Below are 16,947 nucleotides of genomic sequence, written 5' to 3'. Positions count from 1 at the left end.
AACTGTAGTCTGTGTAGCTAAAATGATGCCTGATACTTCCACTGACTTCAGTTTTTCCCCCCTTTGTTTCTTTTGACACAGTTACTCTTATAAAACACTTACAAATTGGGGAACTCTATTCTGGTTTTCATTCATCTTTAAAACAATAGCATGTTCTGCCTGAGGAAATTATTCAGAAACCACTTGTTTCTTTGCATAGAAGTGAATCAACCAATGACTTAACCAGAGGATCCATGACAGCACACCAGACATATGGCACGTGTGCTGAAATAGGCAACATGAATGGAATCATTTTTACTGTTTCTCTCATTTTGAGAAAAGAAAGATTTAATAACTTGCATAAGAGACCAAGAGTGGAAACTTGCATTTTAATCACACATCTGCCATTAGCTTGCTGCCTGAGTCACAGCTTATTTGGGCCCCAAGCCTGTAACATAAGAAAAAAAGTGGTCACTAGTCTCACAGGGACATTGTGAGGGTTAGTTTACAGAACACTTTGGTCTCCCTCAGCTCAGCGATGCATTTGAGTACAAGTCTACTTTCAAGCAAATAAATAGCTCAGTTTAAGTCAACATCTTCTGTGTGAAAGTAACAGATTGCAGCATTTATCTTAGAGAATCTGAAGATGATGGTACAGAAGAAGATACAAGTTTTTTAACTACTTCTTATTATTGACAGTAAGTAGTGGTATTTACAGATACCTGCAGTCCCCAGAAGAACAAAAGTCTCATCCAAAACAGCTACAGCTTAGGATTCCACTGCAGAAAAAATTTCTATGTAATGGTAACACACTCCAGAGAAGTGAAGCCCAGTTCTGCACTACCTTGAATCACTGATGAAACAAGTCCTGGCCTGCAATCCATTCAAGAGGTAGAAGGTGAGATTAGATCCCTGTTTTCTTATGATATCAGAAAAGCTCTCATAAATAGATTATCAGCATATATGACCATACAGAATATAATAAGCAGTGGGGGAAAAAGAGTCAGACCCCATAATTAGCTTTGGTTAACACATATAAGCATAAAACCACCAAGAAACTCCTGACTGTATTGACAGAATCACTTAATAACCAGTGTCATCTTTAAAGTATATCTAAAACATGAATCATAGCATAACATGCTCTTTTCCATAACAGTATATACATGTATTTCTTCTTCATCTGATCCTTTGTATTTATCCTGGTTTTCTTTCCAGGTAAAGCTCTGAAGGTCATATAACTTTTTTTCAGTCCAACTCAAATTTCAGTAAATGATATGCCACTCCTTGTTCTGCTTACTTGAAGGATTCTCTCTGTAGTTTTCACTTGTGCATCAGCCACAAAGAAAACAATGCTCCTTGAGAAGCTGAATTGCTGTAGCTGCACAGCTGCATCCTTTTAGAGTTTTCTTGCATTTATATGAGCCAAGTTAAATGAGTCTGCATTAAAAGCATAAAAAAAAAAAATAAGCTAAGACCTCGAAATTACATCCACTGAGCAACAACTGTGACATCAGCACCCTTAGCTGTATGAACTCCCAAAGGATTCTTCATTCTGGAAAAGGATGACTAAGACAGAGGGTACATGACACAGGTTCCGCACAGTCAGAAGTTGTACTGAGAACTGGAATGACTGTTCATGTCTCTTTCAAGAAAGAATAAAAAAAAAAAAAAAAGAGGGGGGGAAAAAGAGGGGGGGAAAAAGAGGGGGGGAAAAAGAGGGGGGGAAAAAAGAGGGGGGGAAAAAGAGGGGGGGAAAAAGAGGGAAAAAGAGGGGGGGAAAAAAAGAGGGGGGAAAAAGAGGGGGGAAAAAGAGGGGGGGAAAAAGAGGGGGGGAAAAAGAGGGGGGGAAAAAGAGGGGGGGAAAAAGAGGGGGGGAAAAAGAGGGGGGGAAAAAGAGGGGGGGAAAAAGAGGGGGGGAAAAAGAGGGGGGAAAAAGAGGGGGGGAAAAAGAGGGGGGGAAAAAGAGGGGGGGAAAAAGAGGGGGGGAAAAAGAGGGGGGGAAAAAGAGGGGGGGAAAAAGAGGGGGGGAAAAAGAGGGGGGGAAAAAGAGGGGGGGAAAAAGAGGGGGGGAAAAAGAGGGGGGGAAAAAGAGGGGGGGAAAAAGAGGGGGGGAAAAAGAGGGGGGGAAAAAGAGGGGGGGAAAAAGAGGGGGGGAAAAAGAGGGGGGGAAAAAGAGGGGGGGAAAAAGAGGGGGGGAAAAAGAGGGGGGGAAAAAGAGGGGGGGAAAAAGAGGGGGGGAAAAAGAGGGGGGGAAAAAGAGGGGGGGAAAAAGAGGGGGGGAAAAAGAGGGGGGGAAAAAGAGGGGGGGAAAAAGAGGGGGGGAAAAAGAGGGGGGGAAAAAGAGGGGGGGAAAAAGAGGGGGGGAAAAAGAGGGGGGGAAAAAGAGGGGGGGAAAAAGAGGGGGGGAAAAAGAGGGGGGGAAAAAGAGGGGGGGAAAAAGAGGGGGGGAAAAAGAGGGGGGGAAAAAGAGGGGGGGAAAAAGAGGGGGGGAAAAAGAGGGGGGGAAAAAGAGGGGGGGAAAAAGAGGGGGGGAAAAAGAGGTTTCTGAACCTGACTCAGTACTGGACGTTACAGACTTCAAGAATTTACATAGGATCAAAGAGCAACAAGGCTGCAGAAGAGATGTCATTAAGAATTGTTGCATAAATAATACTGCCTTGAGTTCTGGAAGTCCTTGAACCATGAACTGTTGGGGGGCTGGAAGCAGTAGTCCAGTAAAGATACTACACAACCATACATCTGTTACTCATCACTGTCAGACACTGGCTAATTGTCTGGATGGACACTCTAACTGATACGATGTGGCTATTCTTCCACTATGCTTTAAGATCTCATTTAATTGTTGTCTTCTGCCTCGACTTTTTGAAAATCGCCTCTGCCTGTAAGGGCCAAATACCTTCCCAGGAGAGCCACTGCAATCATCTGTTGACATTACCAGCACAAATTACACCTTCACCTGACAGCTTAAATTACCATGCCAGACTGACACACAGTAGCTGAAACACAGTTTTCATTTTGCTGTAGGAATCGTGGCCTCGAGGGAAAGGACAGGGCACATATTAGCTAAACCCATGAAAGCACAAAGCCTTAAAAGCAACAGTCTTGTGAAACAAATCTCTACAGCTAACCTAATGCAGGATAACTCAACTGTCTGAATGCCCACATCCTCTGTGGCTCTAAGATATCAACAGATGCCAGGAGCCTGGTGAATAACATACACTGATTTAGCTTACACAACATAAAATAACTTGTACAACTTTAGAAAAGAAAAAGCGTTTTCCATCATTTCCCTTTTGTAAAAAAAATAAATCACAAACAGCATATTTTGGATATCTTGTAACAGAAGCAAGTCTTCAAAAAGCAAAACAAAGCCTTCTAATTCACCATTAAGCATTCATTCTGCTGAGCTGGTAGCTGCATTCTTACTTTTGGACTAGTGTGGTAAATTCCTTTCTAGGAAACTCCCAAGAACTTTGCACCCAACAGCCAAGCCCTGCTATATCCTGCCAGGTACAGCCAGTAATTTTGCATGACTGCACTACTTTTTATCTTTTTTTTTTCCCCCTTCTTAATCCCATGTCCCAAAAAGAAGAGCTACCAGTACATTCCTTTGTACACTGCCTTTTAACCTACTTCACAACAAAGGAACAGAATCAGCGACAAGTTCTAAAGTATGCATTCTTTAATGTCTTCAGTATTTCCTTTCCATATTGGCAAATACACCACTTTTCTCCCTCACATCTTTCTTCAAGGTATATAGTTTTCTACTCACACTCCATTTCCTTTCTCAGTATTACTATTCCAAGAAAACATTTTTGCGGATTTTTACACCCACATCTACAAACAATTCATTCCTCTTTGTCCTGCCAAAAACATCTCCATTAAATCAGTAGTGAAATCCTTTTCAGTAAAAATAAACTGAAAAGGGATCTAAGCACAATCATGATTAGATTCCAAACAAGGAACTGTAATTTACAGTACAGATTTTAACCACATTTTCATGTATATGTCAGATGATTTTACAGAACTCCCTTGCTAAGGCAAAAAATGAACGTTACAGATACACTTCGGACTGTGCTCCTATTGTACAATGTATTTTAATATACAGAAAGTGAGATTTACCAGATTATAATCTCCCCCCTAATTTGTGTCTGAAGTTTTTAAATCATTGGTGCAAGCAAGCATGCAGAAGGTGAAGAGCAGAGTCCCTGCAAGCACTGTGGGGCAAGCTTCCTTGCAGAGACGCATAATGTGGCCCATCAGCCAAGGAGCTCCTCTAGCTGCAGGGCAGCGGTAGCAGGGGTACCTCTACAGCTTCGGAGACTGTAGCGTCAGCTCCCAGCAAACACTGGGGAACAGGTTCCCCCTCCTCCCCCACTCCCCCCCATCTCCAGTTCAAGGCAGAACAAAGAGGAGGTGGAGCTCTGATCCCAGCAGAGAGGGTGGTCAGTGCCTTCCCAAGGGTAAAGAAGCAAAAGGCTACTTCATACTCAACAGGTAAGATATACGCAACTGAATCACTGCATAACATCCTTGATATTTCTAATATTCATCTTTCTTCCCTCAAGTGGAAGAAAGTAAGTCCTGCAGAATACTGCTCATTTTCTATGAAGACAACTTCTACATTAAGAAGCTGAACTGACTGATTTCACACCGCACAAAAATAGTATGCTAACAGTTTTTTCAAGATTTTTCTGCAACGTGGTGGACACATGGTAAAGGAAGTTAATCACTGTACTTGGTATTGAAAGGAAATTGATAACTTATCTGTAAATCCAGAATATGCAAGGTACACAGGCATCTATTTCCATCTTCGATAAGAATGTTGTTTTGACGTATTTAAATCAGACTGAAAAGCATGTGTCCCACTGCACCCTATCATTCACTACTCAAGGAAACAAAAGCTCCTAACCTCCTTTCAAATACCAGCTATTTAGATATGTATCAACTGAGTTTTAAATAAAAAATTTTAAAAATTAAGATGTAAAATAAGTGATAAAGTCCCAGTTTGTTCTTCAGGCTCCGAGAGTTCCTAGATCTCCTTGTGCTGTACCTATTTGTAAATTCACACTGTAAGAGGAAACACCACCTTTTTATCCCCTTAGCCCATCCCCTGGTTTGTCAACTTGGAAGAAAAGTGAACTGTGCCACCAAATGGTAACTTCTTCCAGTCATGGGACCAGTTACAGCTGGGAAACCTTTAGTGGATTTTACAGGGCCTGCTGGAAACAACAGGTTTTCCACACAGGGGTCACCATCCTCTACTGCTTAGTGTCTCCACCAGTTAGCAACACATCTGATGAACAGGTTAAAAGCTTCCACCCAACCTTCACCACCACTTTCCCCAGAAAATACTGTGGCGGCTAAAGTGTTAACGTTCATGATTAAAAAAACCAAGGGTCCAACACGGAAAAAAACATCTATCCATGTCTCAAAACAGATGCATGCCACAAATACTGTTCAGATCAGGTGCTAAATTTCAGAAGACAGTTCTGATCTCACTTTAGCAAGGACCTCACAGCACCAGTCTCCAACCTTCATCCCCCCTTTCTTTTTTCTGCCCGAATCCCTTGAATTCCTTTGTAGCTGGGGGCATTACCTGTGATTTACACAGAACCGTTAATTCTTCTGGACACTTTGCTCAGGGGCAGCCCCCAGCACACACTCTGCTGGATGCTCAATAGCAGGGAGAGGGCGCAAGGCCCAACAAACTTGATCTGGCAGATTGCACACCCGCGCAGGCGGCACGCAGGACCCGTGCAGACAAAGACATCCGAGAGCCAGACTCCTAAGAACAAAGATGAACCTCCCCTCCTCCCCACTGCTACCCGTGGGCCATTTCACATCAGTAATGTCGATGAACTGTTGGAAAGCTTCTGCTGTGATTCATCAGAACTTGACTGATGCCACCACCCACAGATCTGAAGTACTGCTTTATCTTCCTTAGTGCATTCCCTTTGTCAAGCCCCAGGCACTATCTTGTTTTTATAACTATTCAGGAATATAGAATCTCTTCCCTTTTAAGGAACCCATGCCACTAGTTCACATTTAAAATACAAACAAGGGTAGTATCTTCTTCAGCACACACACCTCCCTAAGCTGTAACGTAGCACAACTGTTGGCCATTCATCACCGCACACCCTCCTCTATGAGAAGGGCTGAGCCGCACAGCTCCCACCCTGTTTCCTCCATGCCTTCGGGCAAGTAAAGCAGGCACAGTACAAGCAGACCATAATAACCCAGGCACTCCGGGATGCTTGTCAAGGCAGGTCCCAGCGGAGTTACGGCCGTGGAAATGGCCCGAGCACAGCCCGCTTCCCAGCGCCATTTCGGGGCGCTCACAAAGGCGATGGAGCGCGGCCAACGCGCCCCACGGCACCTGCCGCCAGGCCCCGCGGAGCGGCGCGGAGCCCGCACCTGCCGGCGGGGGCGCACGGCCCCGGGTGGGGCAGACGGCTCCTCCGGGCAGCCGCGGCTGGGCCCGTCGCCGGCCCTCCCCGACGGGCTGCCGGCTACCGCCGCTCCCTCCCCTCCCTTCCCTTCCCTTCCCTTCCCCTCCCTTCCCCTCCCCCCCCCCCACCTTCCCCCTTCCGTCGGCCCCGGGAACAAAAGAGGCCGGTACCGCAGCGGCCGGCCGGGCAGCTGCAGCAGGCCGGCCCGCGCCCCGGCGGCTCGCCCACACTGGCAGCCGGTCCCGCCCCGCCGCGGCGCCCGCCGCTCCCCGGCCCCGACGCCGGCCCCGGCCGGGCGCGCACTCACCTGGGCCCGGCGCGGCGGCGCGCTCAGGGCGGCGGCATGGCGCTCCCCGCCCCGGACACGGCGGGAGGCCGCCCGGCTGCTCGCCACCTCCCGCCGCTCCCCACCCCGGCTGCCGCCCTTACGCAATTGGCAGCGGCCGCAACCCCCCCGGGGCGACGATCCGCGGCCCCGAAAGGAGTCGCCTGCGCCCCGCGCCGCGGCCCCGCCTCCCGCCGCTCCCGCCCCGCGCCGGGGGAGGAGCGAGGCCGCCCCGCTCCGCGCTCCGCCTGGCGCCGCGCAGCCCGGCCCGGCACGGCCGTGGGGGTGCTGGGGCGGCTCCGGCCCGGGGGGCGGCGGCGGCCCCGGGCCTCACACCGGTAGCAGCCGGGGCTGGGGGCCGGGAGGAGGTACGGAGTCGCGTTGCGCGCCTGCCCTGGCCCACGGCTGTCCCGCGGGCGGCGTGGAAATAACTAAATTACAGCTAAAGTGCCGAGCGCAATGTTGGATGCCCGTGTCCGACAAAACAAAACAAAACAAAAAATGAAGAAAATGCCGCAATACGAGCGCACAGGTGCTGCCAATGCAGAAGGGGCGCGCTGTGGGGGAGCAGGGACAGGGGCGCGGGGCGCTGCCGCCGGGGAGCGACACGGCGCGAGCGTGAGAGGCGACACGAGTGAAAGACAGAAAGGTACCTTGCGGCTGCCGTCACGTGCAGGCTTGCCGGGCTGAAAGGGAATAAAGTCACTGACAAAAGCCGTAGCCCGGGCAGTCTCCGACCTGGGAAAAGAGCTGGCTGGAAAATCAGATTCTGCTTTCTGGAAATTATTATTTTTTTTTTTAAGTCTGATTTGGAGTAAAATCAAACTAAGCCAAAAAATGTTCTGAATTTCAAGGAACTACTGCCGGCAGCTGTTGCACAGCAAAGATCAATCTGGTTTAGAAACTCAGAGGCACTGTGAAACTCTAGGACTTACCTTGCTGGGGACCCGGAGCTCCAGGGCACCTCAGCCTCCCAGGCTGTCTGTCAGCTTTGATGTAGATCTGACATCGGGCTACTTTTAAGTTTGGGACCTCCCACCGTTTCCAGTGCGTCGAGGTTGGGCCAAAGTAATTACAAATTTAAAAAAAATAAATGAAATAAATAAATAAATTTTTTAAAAAAGCAAAAAAAAAGCACCCTGATCAGATTCGAGAAGCATTCAATGACATGGTTCGGGAAATACAGCCAATGTTTTCCAACATTATTATTTCCTTGGGAAAATTCCAGACTGGAAATGAAGTGATAACTCATTTAAATTCCTATAGACATTGCCCCGCGGAACTTTAGTTTTAGTTCCAGCGATTTCTTCTTTGTTTACCAGTCAGCATAGTCTGTTTGCTTACAGCGTATGGAGACACCTAGTGACTAAGTAATAAACTGCAAATCAACTTCGATTGGTCTGAAATCTTGGCGGTCATGCGCTGGGATCCTTCGCTCGCCGTGTTTCAGGAGGATTGCAGCATTCAGGGCAGTACAGCTGCAAACCGCTGCACCGCTGAGCAGCACTTGCTGTGTGCCGGGACAGTGATGGAAAGAGCAGCTGCACTAGTTCAAGCGGTGGCAGTGGCTGCAGCTCCACGGCACAGCTTGAGCTTCAGGTCAGGCTTTCTGGACTGAGATTTAGAGTGATACTTTTACTCAAAACAGAGAATTGTCTGCATAAACACCAAAGGGCTTGAGACAGTTTCTGACTTGCCCTTCTCACTAAACCACAGGGAAGGAAGCCCTTAGGTGTATGAATAAGGCAGTTTGATCTTCACTTTGATCATGTCTCCCTGATTTTATGCCTTCTTCTTCAGCTTGATTTTTTTTTTTTTAAATCCCCAGGAGTGCAATCCTTCTAACACGTGTGATTGTAAATCTGCCTCATTTCAACATATGCACATGCAAACTGAATATTTAACATTTGCCAACGACTTCGGCAAAAATGAAATTGAAAGTAGCTTGCCTTTGTTTAATGTGAAATTCAAACATTTCCATCGAATAAAAATGCCCAGTTCAAAAACAACCCAAACCCAAAACCAAATAAAAAGCCAGCATGGCACTGGGCATCCATTTTACACAGGTAATATTATGTTAGTCCATGAAATGCACATGTCCAATTATTAATTCATTGTCTATTTGGATGGGTAAATTGTGTTAGTCTACAGTGAAAATCTAGCAAATATGTAGTAGGTGTCCTGTTTTTACTGCATGCACTGTATTTAATATGTCTGAACTTCCAAAAGTTGTTTTTTTAATATCAAACACTCAATTATCCTTCATTGTATAATCCTGTACAAAAAATAGTGCTGAATTATTACTCAGGAATGCTAATTGTAACAAAATGTTCATGTAATTTAATTCGTGAAGATCCCTGTATTCCATAAATTATTTGGGGTCAAGCCTTTCCTCTCCTTTGAGAGATTATTTTTACTTCATGCAGTACTTCCACAAAAAATATCTGTAAAGGTGATTTTGCCAGATGGATATGTTTTCTGATCTCATTAAATAGGAGAACTAAATTCTTCAAATACGTTACTCTTCAAATACTTCTGTTTTTCAGTAATGCAAAGCACTGCTTATGTACTGGAAAGACAGAGTCCAGGAGCAGAAAGTATTTACTTTTTATATACTTGTATGCAGAATTGAGAAACACAGACTGCTGATCAACATTCTCAGTCGCAAGCCTGCAAAGAGCACATTTCAGTGATACCTGGGTAGATGTTTGCTAGTACTACTATATGGGAGCATAAAGTTGAAACACTTCTACATCAAGTATTTTGAAGCTAAATATATTGTATTATATATGTATGCATGTGTGTGCGTGTGTATGTGTGTGCACCTGTGTATTTTAGTGTCCTGGTTTCAGCTGGGACAGAGTTCAATTTTCTTCTTAGTGGTTGGTGCTGTGCTGTGTTTTGGATCTCATGTGAGAACCATGTTGATGGCACAGGGATGTTTTTGGTTGTTGCTGGGTAATGTTTCTACCAAGTCAAGGACTTCCCAGTTTCTTGGGCCCTGCCAGTGAGCAGGCTGGAGTGGCACAAGAAATTGGGAGGCAACACAGCCAGAACAGCTGACCCGAACTGGCCAGAGAGATATTCCATACGACGGGAGAGCATGCTGAGTACGTGTAAGCTGGGGGAAGAAGAAGGAGGCATTTGTCTTCCCAAGTAACTGTTTCATGTGATGGAGCCTGCTGTCCTGGAGATGGCTGAGCACCTGCCTGCTGGTGGGAAGTGGTGAATGAATTCTTTGCTTTGCTTTGCTTGCGTACATGGCTTTTACTTACCCTATTAAACTGTCTTTAACTCAAGCCACGAGTTTTCTCACATTTCTCTTCCAATCCTCTCCTCCATGCCAGTGTGTGTGTCTGTGTGCATGCGTGCGTGTGTGTGCATGTGCACGTGTGCGTGTGCGTGTGTGTGTGTGTGTGAGCGGCTATGTGGGGCTCAGTCGCTGGCTGGGGTTAAACCATGACATTTAGACAACATGCACAACACAGACTTTTTAGTCTTAGGCAAATCACAAATGCCTATCAGCTGTAAAAACACTGAATCTCTTATAGAATGCAATTATCACCCAACAACTATAATTTTGTAGTGTGATGGATAAATTTGAATAAAACAATCCCTAAACCCTGTAACCATGTGCAAGATTGGACTTCAAGATTACCTGAGTATTTGCGTTGTCTGTATCAAGTTCAAATGACACACTAGAGAATTACATTTCCATCTGGTATGGTTTCTTTTATCACAATGCTTTGGGTTTCAGTAGAAAAAACCTTGGCCAAGTGTATAACCCAAAGCTTTAAAATAGCAAAAGATAGACTTGAAAGTGGTCATTGATGCAGTCATTACGGTCTGGTGATTTCAAAGTAAGCGAGAAGGAAGCCAACTTTGTCCTGAACAAAAAGAGGTACTAGGAGATGGAGGGGGTGAGCAACATTGACATGTATATCCAGTTACTACTTAAAATTAAGTTCTATTCTCTGAATTTCCATCCAGATCCTTGTGATTTAGAAAATCTTACTGTTGGTCAAATGAGGTAAGAGAGCAATCATACATATTTCTTTCCTTATTTCAGCCGTTCTGGCATATGTCCCAGGTACTCGGTGGTAATACCTTTTCCATATAGTAGCTGTGTTTAAAATTATCATACTAAACACATGGATTTTTAATTATCTTTCTGGGAGTCTAATGCATTGAGTAACAAAAAAAAAGTTAAATTCCTGAAGTAATACGAAGGCTGCCTAGGCTGAGGGGAGGTTTGCTTTTGGTAACAGCACGTAATGTGCTTCAACCAAAGTTAACAGCAGTTAACAAAATATAGCAACAGTTTAAAGGAGAAGGCAAGAGTTTAAAATGCATCCTGAGGGAATGTAGAAATAATTTGTAAGCAAGTTTTAGCAGAGAACAGTTTCGGTGTACTGTTTTCCCTTGCCCATTGAACGATCATGTCATTTTTCTTTATGTGTGTCAAAACAAACCCATATACACTTGATTTTGTTATTGCAGGTCTATAAAAAAGTGTGAAGAAAATAATTAGAGAATTCATCTTAAAAAAAGCACAACTGTGTTGTGTGGCAAATGCATTGATACAGGAGTTCGGAAGTCTGGGTTCAGTCCTTACCTGTTGTATACAAATAGTCTTTTAAATTAGTGACAATGACTGTCCCCTACAGCAGCGATTGCTGACAGGAGACATGTGGCCTCAACACTCCAGTATCTGCTCTGACTGCTTCAAGGATTTCACCAACTTCCCTCAAGCTTCCCCTAATGACCCCTTACTGAGTTCTGCCTAAGTCCTACATTTATTCTCACCCTTCACTTTGTTACCAAAAATTTTACAGTGGAGAAACATGTCAGAATTTCAAGATTCTGGGTCATATAAAAATGAGATACTGTTGAAACTCAACAACAGAAATAAATGTATTTGTGTGTGTCTTTTAGATTTTCTTCTTTGTAATCAGACACTGACAGTGAATCAGCAAAATAATTTCAATATTCCTCTTAATGAAGCGAGTATAGAGTGCACTAAAGGTTGTAACTGGGTTTTTAAAAGGGTAGTTGAAAATAAACATGAAGAGCAAGTATCATGGGATAACTGAGGAACAGGATATACATAGATGGAAAACATGAAGGGGAGCAGAAAACAGATAAAAATAAAAAGAAAAAAATAAAATAAAACAAACCACAATGCAAATATGGGTACAAGGAAGCTGTATTTTGCCTTTTATACTTCTCCTAAAGTGCAGTTTGATGAAAGACAAAATGTAACAAATTCATACTGCATTAATTTTTAATATAATCTGAATAAAAGTCACAATTCCCTACCAAAAAAATCCATCCACTCACATAAAGAAACACAAATAATATTTTCTCATTCTGTTTATATTTTAGTTCAATGTTATTTAAAACGTGATTGTGATTGTCTTCTGTATTTAAACACTTTTTCCTTGGAAGGCCTTCCCTTGAAAGGTATCAACCTTCCAAGTCACTTCTATATTTATTTTAATTTGCATTGGGTTTACATTTATGACAATTTTACTAGCAAACTGTAATAGTAAATTTGCCTTGCATTTAAGGGAAATATTGATGGAAACTGATTGCTAAATGAGCTACTAGAAATATAACCGTAACGACTATTGGTTCTACCTGCTTGTTTAGTCAAGAAACATAAAAAACACCTAACCATATAAATTGTTAGGCTAGTCAGTCCCATGAGAGTTGGGTTTGCAGCGATATACTCATAAGTTAAAAGCCACAGTCTACAGACTTTACATATCTGTGAGAAATTTTTGATATACAACAGATATGAGACATTCCACAATCCATAAAGCAGACTGAAAATTGTTAAATATATCATTTCCTACAAATTGCTTGCCAGTCTTTAGTTGAGACTATTTGGAATACTATGACCATTTGTCCTTCATCTCATGTGCTTGGTGTAATCACTTTTAAATTATGCACATAATATTTCTATGCAATAAATTTATGTCCTGAAGCTTTTGCTCTTTACTTTTATCTTAACAGAGAATGGCTCTGGTTAAGACTCTGAAATGTACAAGAAAAGCAGAGATAAACCCACAGATTTCTGATCTGCATTCATATTAGAAGATCTATACAAGTAAACCAGATACATGACAAAATTGTGTCATTTTAATCTTGCAGAAAGATAGAGAGTCTTACTTCCACTGTAGAGAAATGCATTTTAAAGTGCTCTTTTTTGGTTGTTTATTACATAATGATTAAAGAGACAATATAAATATTTCCACGAGTAGAAATGCTGAGGAATATTACATAATGAAAAAGCATCAATAAATACATCTGGAAAAAGAACAAAGCTATAATGCTTCTAAATTGTTGCCAAAAGCAGATGGGGAACGTGCTGAAAGCCTGTATTTGCTGGTAACTCACTAACCTCTGAGAAGAAACACACAGGTAGGAATAAATTTTGTGTCCTTGAGAAGGTAAGAGATAAGTTGCAACCTTAGAACTCTAAGGTAAGGTTCATTTCTGTGGCATTACATCCAAGTTTGAAAAAGAACTTTCCATCAAGCACTGCAACACACATTTCTTGCACAAGATGATTTGCTAATGCAAATCTCTGTATAAAGCTTTGGGCTCTCAACTCTGACATACAGTCAGACCAAAGCCTCTAAAATTATGCTCTTATAAAAACTTCTCTAAAATTCAGTGAAAATACATTTGACACAATTTTAAATAATATTGTAGAATAAGGTAGTAATTTTGCTCACCTTTTTTTGTACCAAAGCAGTCATATGCATATGTTAAACTGAAGGGGGTTGTTTCCAGTAAATTTTCAGTTTTCTGTCAGCACAGTGTGTCACCAAATGGCTGACTGAACCTTTTTCCTTTTGGGGAAGAACAAATACAAAGGCTAATCACTGTTACAGGAAAAGTTATCTGTTGGGTTCCCTGCATAGGATATCATCCTGACCTTTCGTTTTTCACAAAAAAGAAAAAACAGGAATTGAAGTGTCTCATATGAGTGACAGCCAAATGTGAAAAGAAGTCTTTGTTTGCCTATCAGAAATTAATCCTTTGATTCTCAGAGTACATTTGCAGTGCTGCAGAACATGTATCACCTTAAACAACTGGAAGTTCAGGTTGAGATATTCAATAATCCTAAAACACCACTTTTTTAAAGTCAGGTCCTAAAACAGGAGCTTGAGGTAAAAGCACAATGACCATTACTGGCTTTGCAGATCCATTTCTTTAAAAAAATGTAAAGTGATCTTAAAATAGAACTCCCTACCAGAGCAGAGGTTCATATAGCAAATTAGCCTGTTTCCAACGGTAGCTGATGGCAAGAGATTACAAAAGCATAAAAAGAAATGTTAAGTAAACATACATTAACACTTGGTGGACTATTTCCCTGTCATCCAATGATTTGCAAGCTCTGTGTCACTGTTGATATACTTATTTTCACCAGCTTCTGTTGAAATAATCTCTTGCATTCTGAACTCACCTAAATTCCTAGCATGCATGATATTCTGTGACAAGGAGTTCTGCAGCAAAACTGCTTCTTTTAAGAAGAAATACCTCTTTCTGTTGGGTTTGGAGCTTCCACTTACTCATTTCATATGATACTCCATTGTTCTTCTGTTGAGAGAAACAGTCATTCCTTATTCACCTTCTCCATGCCACTCCATCACATTCTCCCATACTCATCTCTTTTCCAACCTAAACATATTAACATAATATATTTATTTGTCCCTTACAAGGAAGCTGTTTCATATCTCACCATCCTTATTGCTCTTTTGCCAATTTTGCTGCACTTTTTTTTTAAAGGTTACAGAACCAGAATTGCAGCAGGCTCCAGAATATGAGCAACTTGGGTTAAAAAAACTGCTTTCTTTTCATTCTCTTCTTTCTCCAAATCATCTCTAAAGTCTTCTCGCTTTGTTGGTTACCACTGAATATTGAGCTGGTTTGCTTAATAGTATTTGTTGTAATGCCAAGACCTTATTTCTGAACAGTAACTGTTTAGACCCTGTAATTGTGTGCATAAACTTTATTTAAGATTTCCTAACAGCTTCTAAGTACCATATGGTACTACAGTCAGATTGGTACGTTAAGAAGGAACTGCCTTCAGATTAATTCCATGTTCCTATTCTTTGTCAGTTACAAAATAGGAACAATGCAAAAATGATGAAACTTTGCAACACACCATCTCTTTTAAGAAAATAGAACACCATTTCCCTGTTGTCTCCTCAAACATTGTTATTTGATTTTAGATAACTACTGAGGGAGAAAATACCTAATAAAGCATATAACATGCTTGGCAAGACAGTGTTCTCAGTGCAAGTTTGCCATTCTTCATACACTTAAGGTTAGATACCACTAGATCAGGAAAGTTCTTCTCTGCTGACCCCTTAGTTTTCCTTCAAGTCCTCTTGCTACCAACCTATTGTTTCTCTCTTGCTTTTTAGTTTCACTCCCTTCCCCTATTGCCTATTTTACTGCAGTAGAAACACATTTACAAAGCAAGCCAGATGTACAAGTTGGACGGACACCAACATTTGATAGTCAAGTCTTACCTCCACAAAATTCCATGGAGCAAGAGAAAAAAAAAAAAAAACCCAAACACAAAACACAAAAGACTACAGCTGGGAACATACTTCATTTTTGTACATAATGCGTCCAAAATTCAGTCAGAAAGGATTTCTTAGACAATGATTGCTCAACTGAAACTTCAAGCTGAGCATACAGATAGCATAATGTCTGTCAAAGTAATTTTCTCCATGTCTGAATTAGGCAGAGCACAGACTTCATGGAGATGGAAAACAGCTGTAACTGAAGTCAAGCCCTGGGAAGAATGATGCTACAATTGGGGTTCTACAAAAAAAACCCACACAACCAAACCTTTAGAAAATCAGAGGTAATGACTGCGCAGGAACTAACATTGAACAGAAAAAGGTCCTGCTGGCTTTATGTTTACATTTACATTTACATTTACATTTACATTTACAGCCTGTCTACAAGGCTCGTTTGGCCAACTTTTTCCACTAAGCATGGTGTTTCCTTCCATACATGACATTGTTTACAGGCATAAGGAATCACCAATGGTGCAGAGCTGCTACAATAATTAGAACTTTCCATGGGTTCAGACTAAAATTCAGGCGAGGCCTAAGTAATAAAGCAGTTTCTTATTGGCCTCTGCTGCTGGGATGAGCTTCATGCAGGCTTTGGACTAAATCTCCACCTGTACATGAACCAGATTCACACTCTAATCCCGGGGAATTAAGAACAAAGGAGTTGAGTTGAGTAAATATATATTAACTGTGTATGATGTGAGCTACTTATACTTTCAGAAAAGGAGGTGCTCATGAGCAGGACTGATCAGAACAAGAACCTGTCTGAGACTGGGAAAATTTGTGTCCTTCCCTTGAAACACTCAGCAATTGGAATGTGAAACCTTAGATGTTCACAGTCCTGCTAACCAAAAAGGCAAAGAAGTGGGATACTGTTGTTTCCCACAGCTATGCATGATTTTAGGTCAAATCTCTTGCTATGCATGAAGGATCATTTATTAGAGATTATCAGGACGTTTGTTATTTTACTTCATTTCAATTATCTAATGTCTAACACTTTTGACATGACTGTTTCAATGCATACACCTTTCAGGAGATGAAAACCAAATTCTACATGTCTACTATTGTATTGAGTTTGTGTAGTGAGGTTTTGGTAGCAGGGGGGCTACAGGAGTGGCTTCTGTGTGAAGATGCCAGAAACTTCCCCCATATCTGACACAGCCAGTGCCAGCCAGCTCCAAGACAGATCAGCCACTGGCCAAGGCTGAGCCCATTGGCAAGTGGTACTGCCTCTGTGATTAAGTGCTTAAGAAGAGGAAAAAACTGCTGTACAACAGCAGCTGGACAAGAGGAGTGAGACCATGTGAGAGAGGCAACTGTGCAGACACCGAGGTCAGTGCAGACGGAGGGGCAGGAGGGGCTCCAGGTGCCAGAGCAGATCCCCCTGTAGCCCGTGGTGAAGCCCACGGTGAGGCAGGCTGTGCCCCTGCAACCCATGGAGGTCTACAGTGGAGCAGATCCCCACCTGCAGCCCATGGAGGACCCCAAGCTGGAGCAGGTGGATGCCCAAAGGAAGCTGTGACCCAGTGGGAAGCCTGTGCTGGAGCAGGCTCCTGGCAGGGCCTGTGGCCTTATGGAGAGAAGCCTG

General features: G+C 42.9%; 1 protein-coding gene across 3 annotated transcripts in view; it reads right to left on the bottom strand.

The window, feature by feature from the left end:
• Positions 1 to 13,634, bottom strand: part of CEMIP2 (cell migration inducing hyaluronidase 2) — a 57,443-nt gene extending 43,809 nt beyond the window's left edge. The window contains exon 1 of one of the 3 annotated variants that reach the window (XM_005435715.4): positions 13,500 to 13,634. The gene's annotated coding sequence lies outside the window, so the exon portion shown is untranslated. Of the gene's footprint in view, positions 1 to 6,738; positions 6,895 to 7,691; positions 7,843 to 13,499 lie in introns of those variants that run through there. The other 2 variants (XM_027800371.2, XM_055698906.1) reach the window with 2 other exon arrangements.
• Positions 13,635 to 16,947: the final 3,313 nt, after the last annotated feature.

This window comes from Falco cherrug, chromosome Z (genome assembly GCF_023634085.1).
Source record: "Falco cherrug isolate bFalChe1 chromosome Z, bFalChe1.pri, whole genome shotgun sequence".
Taxonomy (NCBI): Eukaryota; Metazoa; Chordata; class Aves; order Falconiformes; family Falconidae; genus Falco; species Falco cherrug.
This window is presented reverse-complemented; position numbering and strand designations above follow the sequence as displayed.